The sequence below is a fragment of the Mobula birostris genome, chromosome 15 (genome assembly GCF_030028105.1).
Source record: "Mobula birostris isolate sMobBir1 chromosome 15, sMobBir1.hap1, whole genome shotgun sequence".
In the NCBI taxonomy this organism is placed as follows: Eukaryota; Metazoa; Chordata; class Chondrichthyes; order Myliobatiformes; family Myliobatidae; genus Mobula; species Mobula birostris.
The window spans coordinates 41,156,923-41,175,733 of record NC_092384.1 but is presented as its reverse complement, the minus strand read 5'-3'; positions in this window follow the sequence as shown (position 1 = coordinate 41,175,733).

Sequence of the window (18,811 nt, the reverse complement as noted above, 5' to 3'; positions counted from 1 at the left end):
AGGAATAGTTTCTGTAACGTCCCTTTCATGCCCTTGCCAGGCATTGATTTCTACAGCAAGCTGTGCATGGCCTCACACAATCTAAACACTGATTCAATAGAAGCACTTTCCATGTTGATATATCTATCTTTGGCATCTGCAAAACTTGTGAGTGCAGTCTATAAAGCAGTGTTAATAACATCAATCCATTGACATATAAACAGTTTGCTTTGCATAAGACAAGAGCATATACACTCCTCTACTAAAAGAGGCTTCATGTTGACTGAGCCATTGCAAACATTATAAACCACAATGAACCCATACTAAACTTCTGTCCTGATTTAAATTACAAGCTGATATTAACTTATGTGTTTTTTTTGCAACTATTTCTGAAACCTGTCAGATACATTTGGAAAATTGAACACAACACATTGACTCTCACATTCAGTAACTTTTTTTTTTCTTTAAAGAATCCATTGCTTTCCAGTTACTGAAATCATGGTGCTATGTCTTTATTTTTGTAGATTCTCTAATCTTTTTATTTAAAAAGTAATATTGCCTCCTGTCGAGACAGAAATACACTAAAAGCAGTAATATAATATACCTTCTCCCTATTGCAGGCTAGTAGCTGTCCATGGTTTTGAAGTTACAGGATTTAGTGGGATTGATATCATCTGCTTAAAGTGTAAACCTCCAAGTTAAACTGCGCTTCAAGTCAAACACTGAAGCAAGTTGCAAAAAAAAAAAATTGTTGGAAGGTTAAGCAGTTCATAAATCAGATTTAGAGAAGTTCACACAGATTTTAACAACACATTATACATTGATAAAGTACTGCAGATTTGTATATCCCAGACTTATAATTTTCCACCTTCTCTCAGTCTCTCATTTCAGTAAAAATTCTTTGAACTCTTCAAAGTATTAGCTCAGCCGTCTACTTTTCACTCAATTCCAAGTATTCTATGATACAATTCCATGGGCATTTGAAGTATTATATTTCTTTAAAACATATCTACCAACCTCCAGACTACATGAAATTTTAAAGCCAGTTTGATTGCATCCAGACATTTTCGCATTTTCATAGTGAATATTGGTAGAAATAATGAATATAAAAAGTTTTTGAAAAGCATTTTCACACCTTAGTTAATGGTATGGTTGGATGTTAGAAAGGAAAAACTAGAAAGGACCACGGCTCTCCTACCCTCAGCCTGCTATTTCTCTCCTACTTCTATCACTTAATTATATAATATTAATATCTATTCATCTCAATAAGATTTTGTTGGCATAGCATACTGCATTGCCACCTTCTGAGTTGCTTCACTACCATGAACTTCCAGTAAGGTGGCAGCACACTTGGAGGCAGCAGCTTCTACAGGGCCAACCAAAGGTAGTATTGTCTTTTTCAAACATATTTTTTAACATCACGAGACCCTGTTGGACAATAAGAACTTAGGGACTGCAGGTTTACCCTATCAGCGATTTGCTTGTTGGTGGAAAAACTGAAGGACTTGGAACACGTGGCACCAAGGTCAAGTGAAGTGTTCACCATTCTACCTTCCCAGAGTTCCCTGCTGTCATCCTGACTACAGGATGCATCTCACCTCAGGTAGAAGTCATCGCTTCAGAGGTGAAGTGCTATAACCAACAAGAATGCTATAACCTGCAACACTAGAGAAAAAGCACACTGGACCACTACTCTACCTACAACCAGTCCTTCCCAAGCCCACACTTTAGTAGATCCAACCACATGCCTGTGTGCAGACCACGATTGAAGAGTGCAATGCCACTTAGGCTGACAGTGAAGAGATAGACAGAAGAGGCAGAGGTACGAACTCGGAAGTGCTTCGATTCATGGACTGGAACATGTTCAAGGATCCATCATAAATGAATATGCCACAGTAATCATCAACTTCATAAAGACATGCATGGGAAAGTGTGTATCCATGGAGGTATTCTGAGTCTTCCCTAATCATAAGCCCTGGATAAACCAATAATCGGATGAAAGCTAAAACTTAAGAAATGGCAACCCAGAGTAACATAAGAACTCCAGTTACGATCTCCGGAAGGACACTGTGAGCACAAAGGGGCAATTTCAGATTAAACTGGAATCACAGATGGATGCTCGGCAGCTGTGGCAGGGTTTGCACAAAATGACGTCCTACGAGGCAAGATCAGGTAGCATTAATAGCAACAAGCCATCACTACCAGAGGAGTTCAATATCTTTTTTTTGCATACTTTGATTGGGAGAGCAATGAGACACCATTAAAGCCCCCACATCCCCAAATGACCCAGTAATCTCAGTCTTTGAGGTTGGCGTCTGGGCATTCTTCAAGAGGGTGAATCCATGAAAAGCATCTTTTCTAGATGACATTCCAGCCAAATCCTAAAGATCTGTGTGGACAAGATGGCTGTAGTTCCAAATGGTTGTCATAGCTGGGGTGGTAGTGGGAATAACCTCCCACAATCTATAAAGTGTTGTAAATAGTGTGCATCTCAGCTTAGCCTCTGATAACCAAGTCCAACTCCTGGCCTTCACATGGCAAAACTGTTTACACTGACACACTGACAGGAGAAGGAGCAAAGGCAGGTCACTTTGAAACCAGTTGCTTCGGGCAGGTGGGGACCATTAGCCTCGGAAGGCAGCACACCCAGGAGAAAGAAAACCCTGATTTTAAAAATCCACTGCCTTGCACCTATACCCACTCATGGGAAAGGCTTTGGGAGTAAACCCTGAGGAAGGGATCCAGAGTTGGAGCCCCTAAGGCAATCTGATATTGATTCACCATCATTCTGGTTGCTCCTGCAGTTCAGCCATCGTCAAAACCTGATGCCTGGCATCCCTTTTGACATCAGCATCTGGACAGAGAGGGGGATTCTGATGCTTGGGCAACTCATGGACTTTATACATCTCCTGCCCAGGATTTGGTGACGAAAACCTCCTCAACCAACTCAAGACGTGGGGCGATAGGTGAGTGGCGATGGTGGCAGGCATAAGATGGTGCTGGAAGCCACTAGTCATGGACCTGCACTCAGGCAGCCAAGGCAAAATGGTCGTTCTCTTCTCATGAGACAAGGGCAGTCTTCGGCAGCCACCTTGGCGACAAAGCAGCCCTCTTCAGTGACCGCACTGCTCCTCCCTCATGGGCAAAGGTCTGGAAAAGGTGACCTAAAGAAAGCTTTCCTCACCCTATCCTGTCAGCATACCACAGCTGACTGGACATCTATTTCACAGTCAAACTACCTCAAAAACCACAAGAGAGAGAAGAATCTCCAGAAAGCTGAGCAAACTCTGTGTTGGAACCTGGAACGTCAGGAACTTCAGGAATGTCAGGACATTCATGGACAACAAGACCAGTAACAGACAGAGGGGCGAATTGCACTTGTAGGACACGTGCTTCAGCAGTACAATGTCGACATTGCAGCGCCCAGTGAGACACACCGGGCAGAGACTGATGAAATCACAGAAGTAGGGGCTGGCTACATGTTTCTCTGGAGTGGCAAGGGAAAGGATGAGGCTAGAGAAGCTGGAGTTGGCTTTGCCGTCCGGACCACAGTCGTCAGGAACCAGGAGACCCTCCCCAGAGGCATCAATGGTTGCCTCGTGGTAATGAGGCCAACTCTGATCAGTGCCTACGCACCCACCATGACCTACACCTCTGAACAGAAGGAACTGTTCTACCAGGAACTCGGCCAACTACTGCGCTCTGTCCCCAAAGATGACAAGATCCTGCTCCTTGGGTGACTTTAGTGCCTGAGGAGGCACTGACCATCAGTCTTGGCCGGAGGTCATTGGCAGGCATGGCCTTGGGAAGGAGAATTCTTTGGGCAGCTACTACTCACCTTCTGTGCAGAAGATGGGCTGACAATCACCAACATCCTCTTTCAGCTTCCAGATATCCACAAGGCAACCTGGATGCACACGTGCTCCAAGAACTGATTACGTGATCACAAGGCGCTGGGCCATCGGGGATGTGATCATCACCAGAGCGATGAGGGGTGCAGACTGCTGGACTGACCACATCCTGCTGAGACGCAAGCTGTCATTTCAGATCGCCAGGGGGCACAGGCGTCAGCGGGCTAACACTAAGCAGAAGCTCTGCTGCTTTTCGAATGTGCTGGTGCCTTTGGAGATTGCCAGGCACCAGGCGTTGTGGTCTTTGGCCAAGCCCTACCAGCCAGTCACAGGGATATTGCACGCCTTCAAGGACACTTTCACGTGGTCTTTATAGTGTTTTGTGGGGCCTCCCTGCTCCCTGGGGCCGTGTGCCAGCTCGGAAAAGAATACCATCTTTCAGAGGCAGTTGTCTTCCATCCGGACCACATATCCAAACCGTTGAAGTTGAGCCTTCATGATCAGTGTCTCTGTGCCAGAGCTCTAGGCCCTTCGTAGCACTTCTGAGGTGAGGACTCTGTCTTGCCACGAGATGCCCATGATCTTGTGAAGGTATTCCAGGTAGAACTAGTCAAGCATCTAGATGTGCCTGCGGTATGGGGTCCATGTTTCACAGCCGTTCAGCAGAGAAGGCAGGACGACTGCCCTGTAAAATGCCATCTTGGTCTTCAGCCAGATGCCACGTTCTCCCCACACATACGTCCATAGCCTGCCAAAGGATGCCCCAGCTTTTGCAAGTCTGTTTGAGACCTCTCAATCTAGGCTGCAGGAGGAGGTGAGGCAGCTTCCCAGATAGGTGAAGGCTTCAGCATTGCTGAACCGTACGCCTTCAATCTCGTAAGAAACAGACAAGTGCTAAAGAAATGGCAAGATTGCCACCCAATGCACCACAAGACGCGGAGAAGAAGAACAACATCCATTTAACAAGCCGATCTCTGCAATGTCGGAGGGGAAACCACAGATCTGACAACTCAACATAATCTAACGCTCTTGATACACTATACTGTTCCCTATCTTCTCTTAGCACTAGCACCAGTTATTACCTAGTCTATGACTAAGCTCTCCTCCCTTGCACAAAGAAAATGCCCCCTTTTATACCCTTTAAGATTCCTTCTAAACTACAATATAATTATCATCCCAGTTCTACACCATCATTTAGTGATTCCAGCTACAGTCCTTTATCTCTCATGACCTTCAGCCCAGTTACAGAGTTTAGGAAACAGAGACAATGGGTCTGTAAGGAGGAAAACATTGTTCATTTTCTAATCTTGAGGAGATGTGTTTATGCAAATCTCCAGACTATCACCACATTCTAAACTGACATCATTTTGTCTTTGACCTTCCATTTTAGTTTGTCTTGTACCAAGGAAGAATCACAATTAACCCTTTCCTTACACATGCTTTGCCCTCTGCTTTGCTCTCTACACACACACACAGAGCACAATTCCAATGCCATAAGCAAGTTCCCTGACAACATCACTGCTGTTGGACGAATTACAGGAGGTGAAGAGACAGCATACAGGAATGAGATAGGACACCTAGTCAAGTGGTACAACAACATCAACTCACACACAACATCCCAGTAAAACAAAAGATCTGATTGTTGACTTCAGGAAGAGGAAGGGGGGTAAACATGCTCCAGTCTACAGTGGGGAATCAGCGGTGGAGAGGGTCAGCAGCTTTAAATTCCTGGGCATTGACATATCAGATGACCTGTCCTGGGATAGAATCACAAGGAAAGCACACCAGCATCTTTACTTTCTTAGTAGATTGAGAGGGGTTGGCTTGTCACAAACACTCTAACAAACTTCTGCTGATGTACTGTTAACAGTATCCTGACTAGTTGCAATATTGTCTGGTGTGGTGTTTCAAATACGCAGGAAGATAAGAAGCCTTCCAAACTGGTTGCAAAATTATTTGGGCATCAGATCTATTTACTCCTTAAAACACACTGACTGCTTTCTCGAACACATGCTCTATCCAGTAATGCTCTCTAGGGATAAAGAAAAGCTTGCAAGTGACTGAAGTATGTGCACATATGTCTGTGGACCTTTGCTGAAGTAGGCATTTCGTATTAGAATATTTTCCTAATTTCATTTAAATTGTCAATTTATTCTCCTTCCCTCCCCAACAGAGCAGACCGCATTCCACCCCCCCCCCATACTCCTGCTTTTCTTTCTGTCATATGCTCCACCCTGCCTGAGACAACAGGGACAGTTTGTTCACAGTGCCTCAGCCAATACCACATTCCATTTAAATATAACCAGATTTTTGAAACATCGCTCTGTTCCATTTCCCTCCTTTCAGTGCAGAAGAAAACCTGCCAGCCATTCTCCTTTGAGAGCTAATCATTGAGAAAAATCATCGTGTTCTTGTGATCCAAGCAGGGCGTACTGGTAACAGTTGGATCAAAACTCAGGCTTTTGTTATTGAGGTCTCTGAGTCACTACGTTATGATAGTGGTGAATCCTATCCTATGGCAGTCTAACAATTGGCAAGTGTGAGGAAATTCACTTTTTTAACGTTATAATTTTTCAACACAATGCAACAGGAAATAATATTAAATGAGAGAAGCTGGCAATGGCCATTTATATCATGAGGAGAATACAACAGGTTCCTTCTGCGATTCACACTTGCTAACCTAGTGCATTCTCTGTGTTAGAGGTGCACAGGCCAGCAACAGACATCCTCCCCCTCTCCCCCACATCCTTCTGCAATCACCAGGCTTCCAGTCCTGTGATTCTCCTTCCTGCTGATCTTCTGACCTTCAACCTGATGATTAAAACATAAGGCATCCACTGATTCTTATTTCTGAATGCCACACTAGCTTTGAGAAAGTGGAAGTGATTTGTCCTCACAATTATTTACCAATAAAATCATCTTCAGTCATTGCTACATTTAGAGAGAGCAGCATTCAGATAAGACAAACGTCAATGAAAGCGTGCAAAGACAAAAAGATATAAGCTACATTTCCAGCGCAGGTGCTAGAAGCTTCCACATCAAGGGAAAGTGTTGGGAATGAAGTGGATTTCATTCCAGGAGGCAATTAATTAGCAGTTTCAAAAATCTGCTTTCAGTACTCAAAGATAGGATTGTCAAAACCATTCCTAGTTTCCTATTTTAATCAGGTGGAACTTGTGATAGATGGTGACAGAGGTTAAGAGATCCATACCAATACATGGGTGTACACAGCAGTTAGCAGAGAAGGCCTTTAGCTCTGGATCAGATCACTTTTAAATGAGTGTGGCCTTTATTACTAGTGCAGATCAATGGGTATTTATTTCATTCGATAAGAATAGATTTTTCTTTAAAAAAAGCAGATACATCTCACTGGAAGACACACTTCAAATGTATATCAATACAGCACTACGAATTCTCCTTCCATAGGGACAAGGCACCTGGCAACACATGCGAGATCATTGCATCCAGTACCTGAGTCTTCTTAACTAAATATTGAATATTAATTCTGCTCTTCAGATCACCACTAGCAGGATTGAGACTGAACTTGACAGACTAGCTCTCAGTAGGACTGTTGAAAAACGTAATGGTAGACAGCGGAGTGCATAATCACGGTCAGCAGTAAAGACTCATAAATCTATTTGATCTAAATGGGAAAAAAACTCCAGGCAAGTCAGAGTAAAATAATTAGTAATGTGCTGGTATTAAATGTAATATAACGTAAAAGTAATGGAATATAATTGTGAAAGAATCCTTGCAATGTAACTTGTAATTCTTACAATTTAGATAAGATGGTACCATCCTAATTTTGGTGCGGTAACTGCATTACAGAACTAGTCATTAATCAGTTTAAAATTATTCTGTGTGGTATTTAAGTTCTTATCTTTTTTACATGAAATTCCTCCTGCTTTAACTTTAGAAAACATTTATATGTGTATTTGCTGTTGTTCCACGAAAACAGTAATGGAAATAACTTCAAATTTAGGCTGCAAGTAGTTAGATTACAGATTTAAAGCTGTACCATACTGAATCTTATAGGCTTCTACTTTCACAAAATACTAAATAACTGGCCTTGAAACTACTCATTAAACAGCCATTATGATGAACAGTGATGTATTTAGAATCAGTGACTGTTAGCTATTTAAAAAAGGATACTGAATAGTTAGCAACACACATAAAAGTTGCTGGTGAACGCAGCAGGCCAGGCAGCATCTCTAGGAAGAGGCACCAGCAACTTTTATGTGTGTTGCTTGAATTTCCAGCATCTGCAGATTTCCTTGTGTTTGTGTACTGAATAGTTATATCAATTTCACCTGTGAAACAATCACTTATTCAGTACGAGTTGTTTTTAAATTGACTTTTCATCATTTAAGTGTCATGCAAAGACCATTCAATTTTCATCAACATTTTAGCAGAGTAGTATCTTTCTAAAAGATTGAAAAAAACTGCGGCTCGCACTCTTTCCAGAATTTTAAAATTTAGTTTAGTGATGTAAACAGAAGAGCAGAAAGGATAATAGCAGTGATTTAGGTAGAAATTTTTTACATTGGGAAACCATTTTAACATTATGCTTCTAAGCTGTGAATCAAAACAAGATTAAGAAGCTACTTTTGTCATTTGAATGTTATAGGATCTCATTGCCTTCTTGAAGCAATTTGTATTCTACAGCTCTCTTTACACAATTGAATATTAACACCAGAAAGTTTCATAATAAAGTCCAGACCCTTCTAGCCTATTATAGATGATAGCCAATAATTTAATCATGATTGTTACATTGTAAATAAAATGAAACTGATTGATGTATTTAAGTACTCCATTTCAAATATAGAAAAATTCTGCAAGGTAAACAACATCAACAACAATTTTGCAGTATCTGAGATCAAAGAAGTGTCTGATTTCTCTTATCTGTCTCTCCACTAACTCATGCCACTGTTCCTATTGCCTTTCAAAGTGTGTTAGCATCATTTATAGGCAGAATTGCGGTACTGCAACGAACAGGCTTTAAACGCTTTAGTAACAACATCATGATATAAGCATTATTGTACAAAGAAATCATCAAGATACTCTTTCAAACTTTGACCTCTGGACTTATTTCCTGAAGGTGTCAAATGTCAAATTTAACACAATAACTATCCATATTTACCCACACTTCAAAACTTCTTGCAGGCACTATACTGTTTAATACAACCTGGACCCCCGTAGCCTATGATTTTTTTTAAAAACCATTAAGCAGTTAAAGGTGAAAATGTCGATTTGCTCATATTTGCCTTGCAGCCCTCAGCTTAATAATGAAGTCTACTATAAAGGCAAGAGGGAGTTTTCAGCAACACCACAGAGTAAAAGAGAATTCATCAATAGAAAACAATGCCATTTGAAGAATACCCAAATAGTTTCTGACCATCAACAATCGGTAAATGAATGTGTGGATTCCCGGGAGTATCCTCATTGCCATTAAACAAGAGGATTCCATTTGCCCATTTGTCTGAGGAAGAAACAAGTTGAAATCTTGGCTCCTGGCATTCATTTTACTCACCTGCAAGTGGTTCATGATGCAGTCACAAAAGGCCGCACTCTGATGAGGAGCTCACAACAAAATAAACTAAAGAGGGAATTGGATGTCCTTGGACAAAAGCCATAGAATGAATGCAAACCTGCTTTCAAGCAAGTAAATGAACTGTTAGAATTTATTGACAAGGGAATGAAATATGAGTTTATGTTTTCCTCATTGGAAATGCAAATGAATTACTGGGACTTGTAACAAGAAACTCAAATGGTTAATGCATTATGACATGTGCTCTGATTGACAGACAAATGCTTAGATCATTTAGATCAATGCAAAGAGATGCTTTACAATGAGGTCTGATAAAGTCTCTGTGACGTGTTCCCCAAAATAGAGCATACAGAGATCACTTAGGTGGGGAAGATTTACCAAATGTGCTGGTCACCTTTGTATCTAAAGTTGCATTCCCTCAGATCAACAGGACAAATGACAGTATCAAATCAGGTATGTGATTGCCTTTCACAATAAATAATGCCGTACATTATTTCTTTACGTTCTTATATTCATTGAACTAATTTTATAGACATAATCTTGGAGCATACCTCTCCTTGTAAATTCATTATTCACTTCACACACCACTTCCAAGGCAGTTGTTGACAAATGAGAATCTTTTACCCCAGATATATCACATTTTTATTTCATGACTCCTTTGAAAGCTAGTGTTATTCTGGAAAGAGTGTGCATTGAAGGACTAAACATTTGGTCAGACATCCAGTGTTATACGTAACTTACTTTCCAATAGAAAATAGAAAACAATGAAAAATGCCGAGCTCTATATATTGACCAACACACCAAGGAGAAATTCCACAATCTTCTTTAACATACTACAGGTGCACATTCCTTTATCCGAAATTCTGAAATCCAAAAAGCTCCAAAACCAAAGTTTTTTTCGCCAATGGCTGACGTCACTCAGGTGTGACGTGGCAGCACTAGCAGAGGCCATCAGATGTCAGTTGTGGCTCAGGGCTCGTACTGGTTACACGTGCATTTGCTGGTCGCTGATATTTTGTGTTCACTGTTGACCTTGTGTTTAATTTCACTGTGAAAATGTCAAAAAGAGCTGCAGATACCCCTATGGGTAACAATGAGAAAAAGAGAAGGAAGCATCTATCATTATCAATAACGCAGAAAGTGGAGTTATTGCAGAAGAGTAATCGTGGTTGTCTGTGCGGCGTCTTACTGAAGAAAATAGTGTCAGAACTACCACAGTATATGATTTAAATAAACAGAAAGACAAGTTACTGAAGTTTTATAGTGACAGTGACGTTCTACATTTACCGTCTTCCAATAAGTCATTTACCATGTGTTTGATTCAGTTCGTTTGAAGCTATATATTTTTATGTTTTATTGTATGATTTTGTTGGAAATGAATTTTTTTCTTGTCATTATTCCCTAAACAATACAGTATAACAACTATTTACGTAGCATTTACATTGTATTAGGTATTATAAGTAATCTAGAGATGATTTAAAGTATACGGGAGGATGTGTGTAGGTTGGTGTGCCGCCGGGTCCTAAAGTCCATCGCACTGAGACAGGTTAAATAAGGGACTTGAGCATACGTGTTTTTTGGTATGGAGGGCGGGGGTGGTCTGAAATCCAAAAAGTTCTGAATTCCGAAATGCAACTGGCCCCAAGGATTTCGGATAAGGGATCGTGGACCTGTAATATGTATTCATTTAAACTCACCTGAGAGCAGGCTGGCTTAACCTGTTATGTGAATGATGGGACCTCTGCCATTTCAGCACTCCCTCAGCACTTCACTAGAGTGTCAGCTTCAACTTTGTGCTCAACCCACCTGAGTGTGGCTTGAATTGATAATCTACTGGTTCAGAGGTAAATATACTCATGACTGACCAACACATTTAATCTCTGTGGAATGTGGCAGAGGTACATCCAAAGCAATCAGCAACAATGCAATCAAATGACTTCAAAGTGATTTTTTAAATTATGTTTCCATCCTACGGAAATAATTTGTGCTGTGCCCACAACTAAACATCTCAGTTTAGCCAAAACTTGAGTATATTTTTGTTTAAACTGCTGGCTGGGTGACCATCAGGGTTGGAACATATTGACTACCCACTAAGGGCAGTTGGCTGGAAGCACAATACTGACAATGTGCCTGCTCCATTAGTAGGCTATTTCTCCCCAGCTCCCGAAATGGTCCAGCTAGATCATGGTCGATCTGTATCCCTGTTTCATTCACTCATCTTCTTTGGTACATGCACTTCGATATTCATACCTAACAAAAAACTACTCATGGAAAATCAAAACTGCTAATGCAGAAAATCTGAAGTAAAACAGAAACCCATCGCAGGTCAGGCAGCATCTGTGGAAGAGAAGCAGAGTTAACATTTTATGTTGAAATACTTTGTAAAAAAAATCAGCCTTGAGACTGTTAGCTGTCTCATCATCCAAACTTTCAGGGTTGAGAATTTTACTCTTCCACCCCCTGCTGTGTAAGAACAATCTTCTTGATTTCACCTCTAAATGGCCATTTTAGAAGTTCTGAATTTCCTTAGAAGCCAATAAGTTTCCCTCCGGTTACTTCAAAGTCTTATTTTTAAAGTTTAAAGTAGAGCAAATTCCATTTATATAGAAATTTTAATATGGTATTATGCTCAAAAGCATTTCATGACCCTTGTCAAACAAATATTGGGGAGCCGTGACACAGGAAGTTGGATTTTAGAATCATCTTAAAGGAGAAAACAGCATAAGAGGGGCAGGGAGATTTAAGGAGGTAACCCAATCATTTCAGGACTATTTACATTCATTCCTTTTTATCAGAAAGGGACTCAAAAGGCATATGCTTTGACATTTCAAGAGTACTTGGTGATTAAATAATAGTGAAAAAGAGCAACCAAAATTGAGAAGTAACTTTAACATTTTCAAATAGTTTATCTGAAATTATAGGCTACGTTTAAAAAAAGAGCATTTTTACCTGCTATGTGTGCAATTCAATTGCACGATTTTAGTTATAAATGAAGGGCATCTTAAAATCCTGGGACATAAGCCAGAATTCCCTTTTGGATTTACTAAGGTCAAAGTTGTTCTTCTGTTCCAATTCTCAGTGCTTATGGACTTGATTCTATAAATAACCACATATTACTGATAAAGGACACGCAAGCCACTGTAGAACTTCAATAATATTGTACTGACAGCTTCTCCATGGAACATTCTAGTTACATATGCTCTTGTGCTCCTACATACCAGTACAAAAGGTAAAAGCTATTTTCAAAGAATTACATTTGACATTAATCTTTATAATTTAAAGGATAAAAGCTACCAATTATCAATTTTTCACCCATTGTAATCTTATAATAATTTACCTTCTCCACATTTAACTGGGTTTCAGTTGGTAGCACGAAAATCTCAGTCAAAAATTATAGATTCAGGTTCCACCATGAACAAGCAATCGATGCTGAAGCTCCGGTACTGGAAATTCAAGATTCAAGATTCTTTAATGTCATTTCAGTACACATGCATAAAGTAGAATAAAATAATTGTTACTCCAGATCTGATGCAGCACAAAAAATTACTAGATAAAAACACAATAATAATAAAAAATGCACTAAATATAAATGCATAAGATAGCTTATATACCTAGATCGATTGTATACCCATAAAGTGACACTCGGCGCAGGAGAGTCTTAGAAAAGAGGTGCTGGCAGTGGACAGGGTCCAGAGGAGGTTCACAAGGATTAATCTGGGAATGAGAAGATTATCATATGAGGAACATTTGATGGCTCTGGGTCTGTACTCGCTGGAATTCAGAAGGATGAGGGGTAATTTCATTGAAACCTTTCAAATGTGAAAGGCCTAGACAGAGTAGATGTGGAAAGGATGTTTCCAATGGTGGGAAAGTCCAGGACAAGAGGGCACAGCCTCAGCATAGAGGGGCACCCTTACAAAACAGAGATGCAGGGAAACTTCTTTAGCCAAAGGGTGGTGAATTTGTGGAATTTGTTGCCACGTGCAGCTGTGGAGGCCAGATCATTGGGTGTATTTAAGGCAGAGATTGATAGGTTCCCGATTGGACATGGCATCAAAGGTTACGGGGAGAAGGCCAAGAACTGGGGTTGAGGAGGAGAAAAAATAAGGATCAGCCATGATTGAATGGCGGAGCAGACTCGACGGGCCAGATGGCCTAATTCTGCTCCTATGCCTTATGGTCTTATGGTCTTATAAGGTGACTGACAAGAAATGATAAACTAGTGGTGGTTGCGGGTGTGGAGGGGTAGGTGTGAAAGTAGATGGGGTAATGTCCTTTCATTCTTAGACAATGTCTCCAATCAAAGCCATTGCAGTCTCTGCTCATTCTAAAATATCCGGGGACCATTTCCCAGATGAGCAGAGTGATTTCCACTATAGACAGGGCAATATTTATCTCCAAAGCAAGAATGCTGATAACAGAACATTTGGTCATTTTCAAGTTGTTACTTGCATCATCGTTTTGTATGTAAATTGACATTCACTCCCCTATATTCTGACAATGGTCATATTTCAAATTGGCTGCATAATAAATGATAATAAAAGGAAGTAATTCAGCCCAGCAAGTCCATGTAAGCTCCTGTGAAGAAATCCCATTCGTTCCATTCCATCTTGACCTAGTTCCCTGTAGCCATTCTCTCATACACATTGCTATCAACTCTTCTCTGATTCCTTCTTCTATCAACATATATCAAGGACTAATTTACAGTAACCAATTAAACAATGTGGAGCAAGTTTTTTTTTAACAGATAGAGTGCTGGGTCCCTGGAACACACTGCCAGGGATGGTAGTGGAGGCACATACAATAGAGATGTTTAAAAGGCACCTAGACAGACATATGAGTGTGCAGAGAATGGAGGAAATGTAGATGTTGTGTTGGTCAAATGGATTTGCTTCGTTAAGCTTTTAATTACTGGTTTAATTAGTTCAGCACAATATGATGGCCAAAGGGCCAACTCTGGGGTCTATAGTGTTCTATGTTCTGTGTTCTTTGTCTCACCCACTACATCTTTGTGATGAGGGTGGAAACCAGAGCACTTTCAAAATTCCACACAAAGAGCACCCAAGGTCAGGATCATACCCATCCTTGAGACTGTGAGACAGCAGCACTAACTGTTGTATCACTGTGCATCTCATGGTAAGCAGAGGTTAATTAAGATGCAATAACACACTTTATTTGTGTTCTTTTAATACAAATCCAACAGATTCAATATATCAATGATGTTGGTTTGAGAATGTTCTGGTATTGCCTCATCCTTTCTACATGGTGAAGCATAAATCTTGTTTTAATTAAATGTGTTTCCAAGGACAGTAATCTTGAATCTAATTGGAAAGTTGCTGCAGGAGACTGGAGAATTGAAGAAAGATTTAAAGACTATGTCGCATAGTGCCAAGTTGTTGAGTGCCCCGTGACAGAATTTTACTTCCAAATAAAATTCATGGACATTGGGAATCTACGCCATAATGTAGGTTGAAGCCAGCATGTGTCACTTGTTGCTCAAGCCCTTCACAGCCTCCTTTCACTTCTCCATCACTCCATCACTCCCCATTAATGCCAGAATCTACTTTCACCTGACTGCTCACAGTCCTTCAAATTGAACATGAAAATTCTGGCATGAAAAGCCAGGAGATTGGTGGAATATAGGAGTATTCCAATATTCCACCAATCTCCTGCCTTTTCATGCCTGAATTTTTATTGACCCTCATGATAACTAATCTTACCTCCAAAATCCTTCTCCTCATCTCTATGACAGCCCCACTAGTTTGAATGTATCCACTTGCAAGCAACACTGCCTCTAGCCAATCCAGTGAATTTGTAGTACTGACCCAACAAGAAGTTTAATAAACCTTTACAAACCCAATGCAATTTCTAGCATTCAGAGCTTCTGCAATTTTATCCAGTTTTGTCCATTAGTTTATCCAGCTGATCCTAATGCCCTATTCACTTTAAGTCAAATTTTAGCTACATATTATTGAGCTGTTATAAAAAAGAAGTTTCATAAAATTTAATTTTTGTCCTGTATTGAGGCCTATATAGTAATCTCGGGTAATCATAATTCGTTTATTGTTGGCTGTTTTTGAAAGATATGGTAACTTATAACCTTGGACAATAAGGAAAATGAATCTGTGAATTGTCGTGGTGAATAAGGTGCTATGTAAATGTAAGTGGCTGCTGTGAATGATAATGTTCCATACTGAATACTCCGAACATTTCTCAGATAAGGCTTCATACTACATGTTGGCTTTTTATAGAAAGAAATTTAAATGCTAATTGTAATAGACCCTTGGGCTTAATTATTGATTTACATTCATTAATAATTCAAAGAAAGAAGAGCCTCGGTTCTAATAATGCCGAACATCTCAAGCAATCGCTTTTAACATTAAAGTATCACGGTAGAGTAATAACAGATTATTGACCAGAGCAGAGATCCAGCTGTGCAGAGAGCTAGTGATCAAACAAAATCTCCGCAGTGAGCACCAGAAGTGAATCAGACAGGAGATGTGTGTATTAAATGATTTTCAAATCAATGACATTTTAAAATGAATTCTTTCTCCTCACCTTTCCTTATTCTGGTATTATGCCTCAGAGCAGTTGACGGAATCTGTAGTATCATGCCTCATTTAAATTATGCCTTAGTCCACAGATACTTATAAATGCTTTTTTTTCTTATTTTATTGCACTGCAGATATCAGGATTTAGAAATCTTGTATCATTAAAATAAAATTGTATTCATAGCAGATTAGGAACTTTTGATGTATTTTAAGGCAACTTAAATCTGCTAATAAGCATATAATCCCTGTCTTTAATGATAGGTGCAAAGATGATGCACAATATTACAGATATGTCTTTGGCCAATATTAAAACTGAGCAGTGCCCAGAGAGTAGAAATTCACATCATTTACCTCACGCTGAAGAGCTTGGCATGGTAGCAGGAAATATCAGAAATCCAAGTACTTATTGATTTTCATTTCAAGTTGAACCACAGAAAAGGGAGAGAAGGGAAACACGTGGAGTAGATTTTCTAACAAAGTTTGTTATCAGCAAATTTGTTGATAAAACCTAAACTTGCCTCCAATGATAAAATACATATTTATTGACAGATTCTCCTTAAAGATAACAAGAATAATTTGTGTTAGGCCAACTGAATAATATCCAATAAAATAGTCTATTCTATTCGAACCAAGTTAAAATCACTCTTTCTGTATTTCACAGTTAGGAGCTTCGAAAATCAAAATTGCACCACTATTCTCACTCTGCTTGATACATAACAATTACTAAATATTGTTTTTAATTATTCCATGCTGTTTTGATCCATTACCCAAAGTATATATCATAAGCATTTGATATTCAATACACTAATCATATTTGTCAAACAACATATTTTTATCATTAACAAAATAGTAGTTTTTTTAGAGAAAGTACCCTTATCTCTGAGCCAGAAGGTTGAAACCCAGCTCTTTGTCATAAGCCCATAACCTTGTCTAATACTGCCAGAAAACTAGGATTTTAGAAATCCAGAGACCCAACTAGATATTGCAAAGGTTGAATTGCATGATAAAGATCCATTTTTATTGTATGAAGAAGATCAAGATGTTTTCCTAGTATATGGCTATACTGTTCTTTGGTGTTTGAAAGTAGTTCAGCCTTCTCAGACATTGGGAATTTACTGTCACCAGCAGCAGAGTAGTAACACATAAGGATACAGTCTCATTAAGTACAGTATGGGGCTCTTTTCTGACATTTGGTCAAGTATTTCTTTCTAATCTTTTAAAATATATTAACAAATCAGTTTAAATTATACATTTGCTCAGAGGAGGGGCCAACAGCTTTCTGAATTACAAGATGATTTTACAGAACACACAATATATTTAACCTAACAGCACCAGGCAATACATACAAAGAACTAAGCAGGTCAAGCAGCATCTATGAAAATGAATAAACAGTCAACATTTTGAGCCGATACCCTTCTTCGGGACTGAAAAGAAAGGGGGAAGATGCCAGAATAAAAATGTGGGGGGAGGGGAAAGAGGCTAGCTAGAAAGTGATAGGTGAAGCCAGGTGGGTGGGAAAGGGAACTGATAGGAGAAAGCGGACCGTAGGGGAAAGGGGTGGAGGAGGGGACCCAGAGAGAAGTGATAGGCAGGTGAAAAGAGGTCAACTGAACGTTCGTACCCGGGATCCTCAGTGGGTCCAAACTGAGAGACCTGAAAATGGATCTGGAAGCCATGTGGGATAAGATGGCGACGAATACAAGCTCCCAAGCAGGATATGTGGCTGTGGTACTGGGTCTGGGTGAGTGCATGGTTAACGAGTTGGAGGGCAGCAGAGATCACAGCTGGGGAGTGGAGAGAGAGGGTTTCACAGAACCCCTGTCGAAGAGAAGATTTAAACTTCTCCAGGGTAGAGATTTCACAGCGGAGCAGCATATCAGAAACACAAGAAGGTCTGAAGTAACATCCTATCTGGTACAAAAGTAAGTAATGGACTGGAAATTGTCATAAATAGTTTGAACTATGTTTACTAGATAATCTGGAATTCCATCTCATTTCATCAAACATTCAATTTGAATTACAATAATGCAAGAACAAGTCATGTCCAAAGGACTAAATGGACCATCCTGCACCACAACATTGCCAGGCAATTTGGAGAAAGCATATTATGAACATCCAGAACAGAATCTTTTAATAATTGACCATATCCTGGGGAGACTGGAGCCAATTAGTGAGGCATCCTGCAGATAAATATCAAAAAAAATTGCCTTCTTGTCCAAGCTACCAGTTTATTGATGCTGCTGTCCAGGTTTACACAAAGAAGTCAGTGTGCAGGATAGCTCATGTATGCGTAATGAAGGTGGGGGGGAAGGCTTTATAAGAACCAAATATTTCGAGCTGTAAGGAAAGGTTCATGTATGGAGGACAGTCTTTAAATAAAAATGAACAAATCAAAGCTGTAGTTTCCCCATTCACTAATCCTTCAGATATATGAGATGATACCACAACACTGAGGAAGATTTGTAGTGAATAGTTTATGTTATGATCTTAAGAACTTCAGGAACCAATGAATATGAACTCAAGAAGTAACTCTTCCATTCAATAATCTGACCTATTACAACCCAGTCCCACAATGCTTGCATATCCTTTGACTTCCCAGAGATTCGAAATACCTAACAATGCCAGTCCTGAATATATTCATCTATGGCCTACTCGTATAGAGAATGTCTAAAGATATGGTGAAAAAATCTAGGGTCTCATATTTGTGTTGAGGGCTAAATCTTAATTTTGAACTATCGTCACTGTTGTATGCACCAAAAGACATCTCTCAGAGATTTCTCATTCACAGAAAACATGAAGCTCACTACAGTTTTCACCATTATTTAAGGTTTGCAAATAGAGGAAAGTTGTCAAGGAACTACAAATTACTTCACGACCATAGC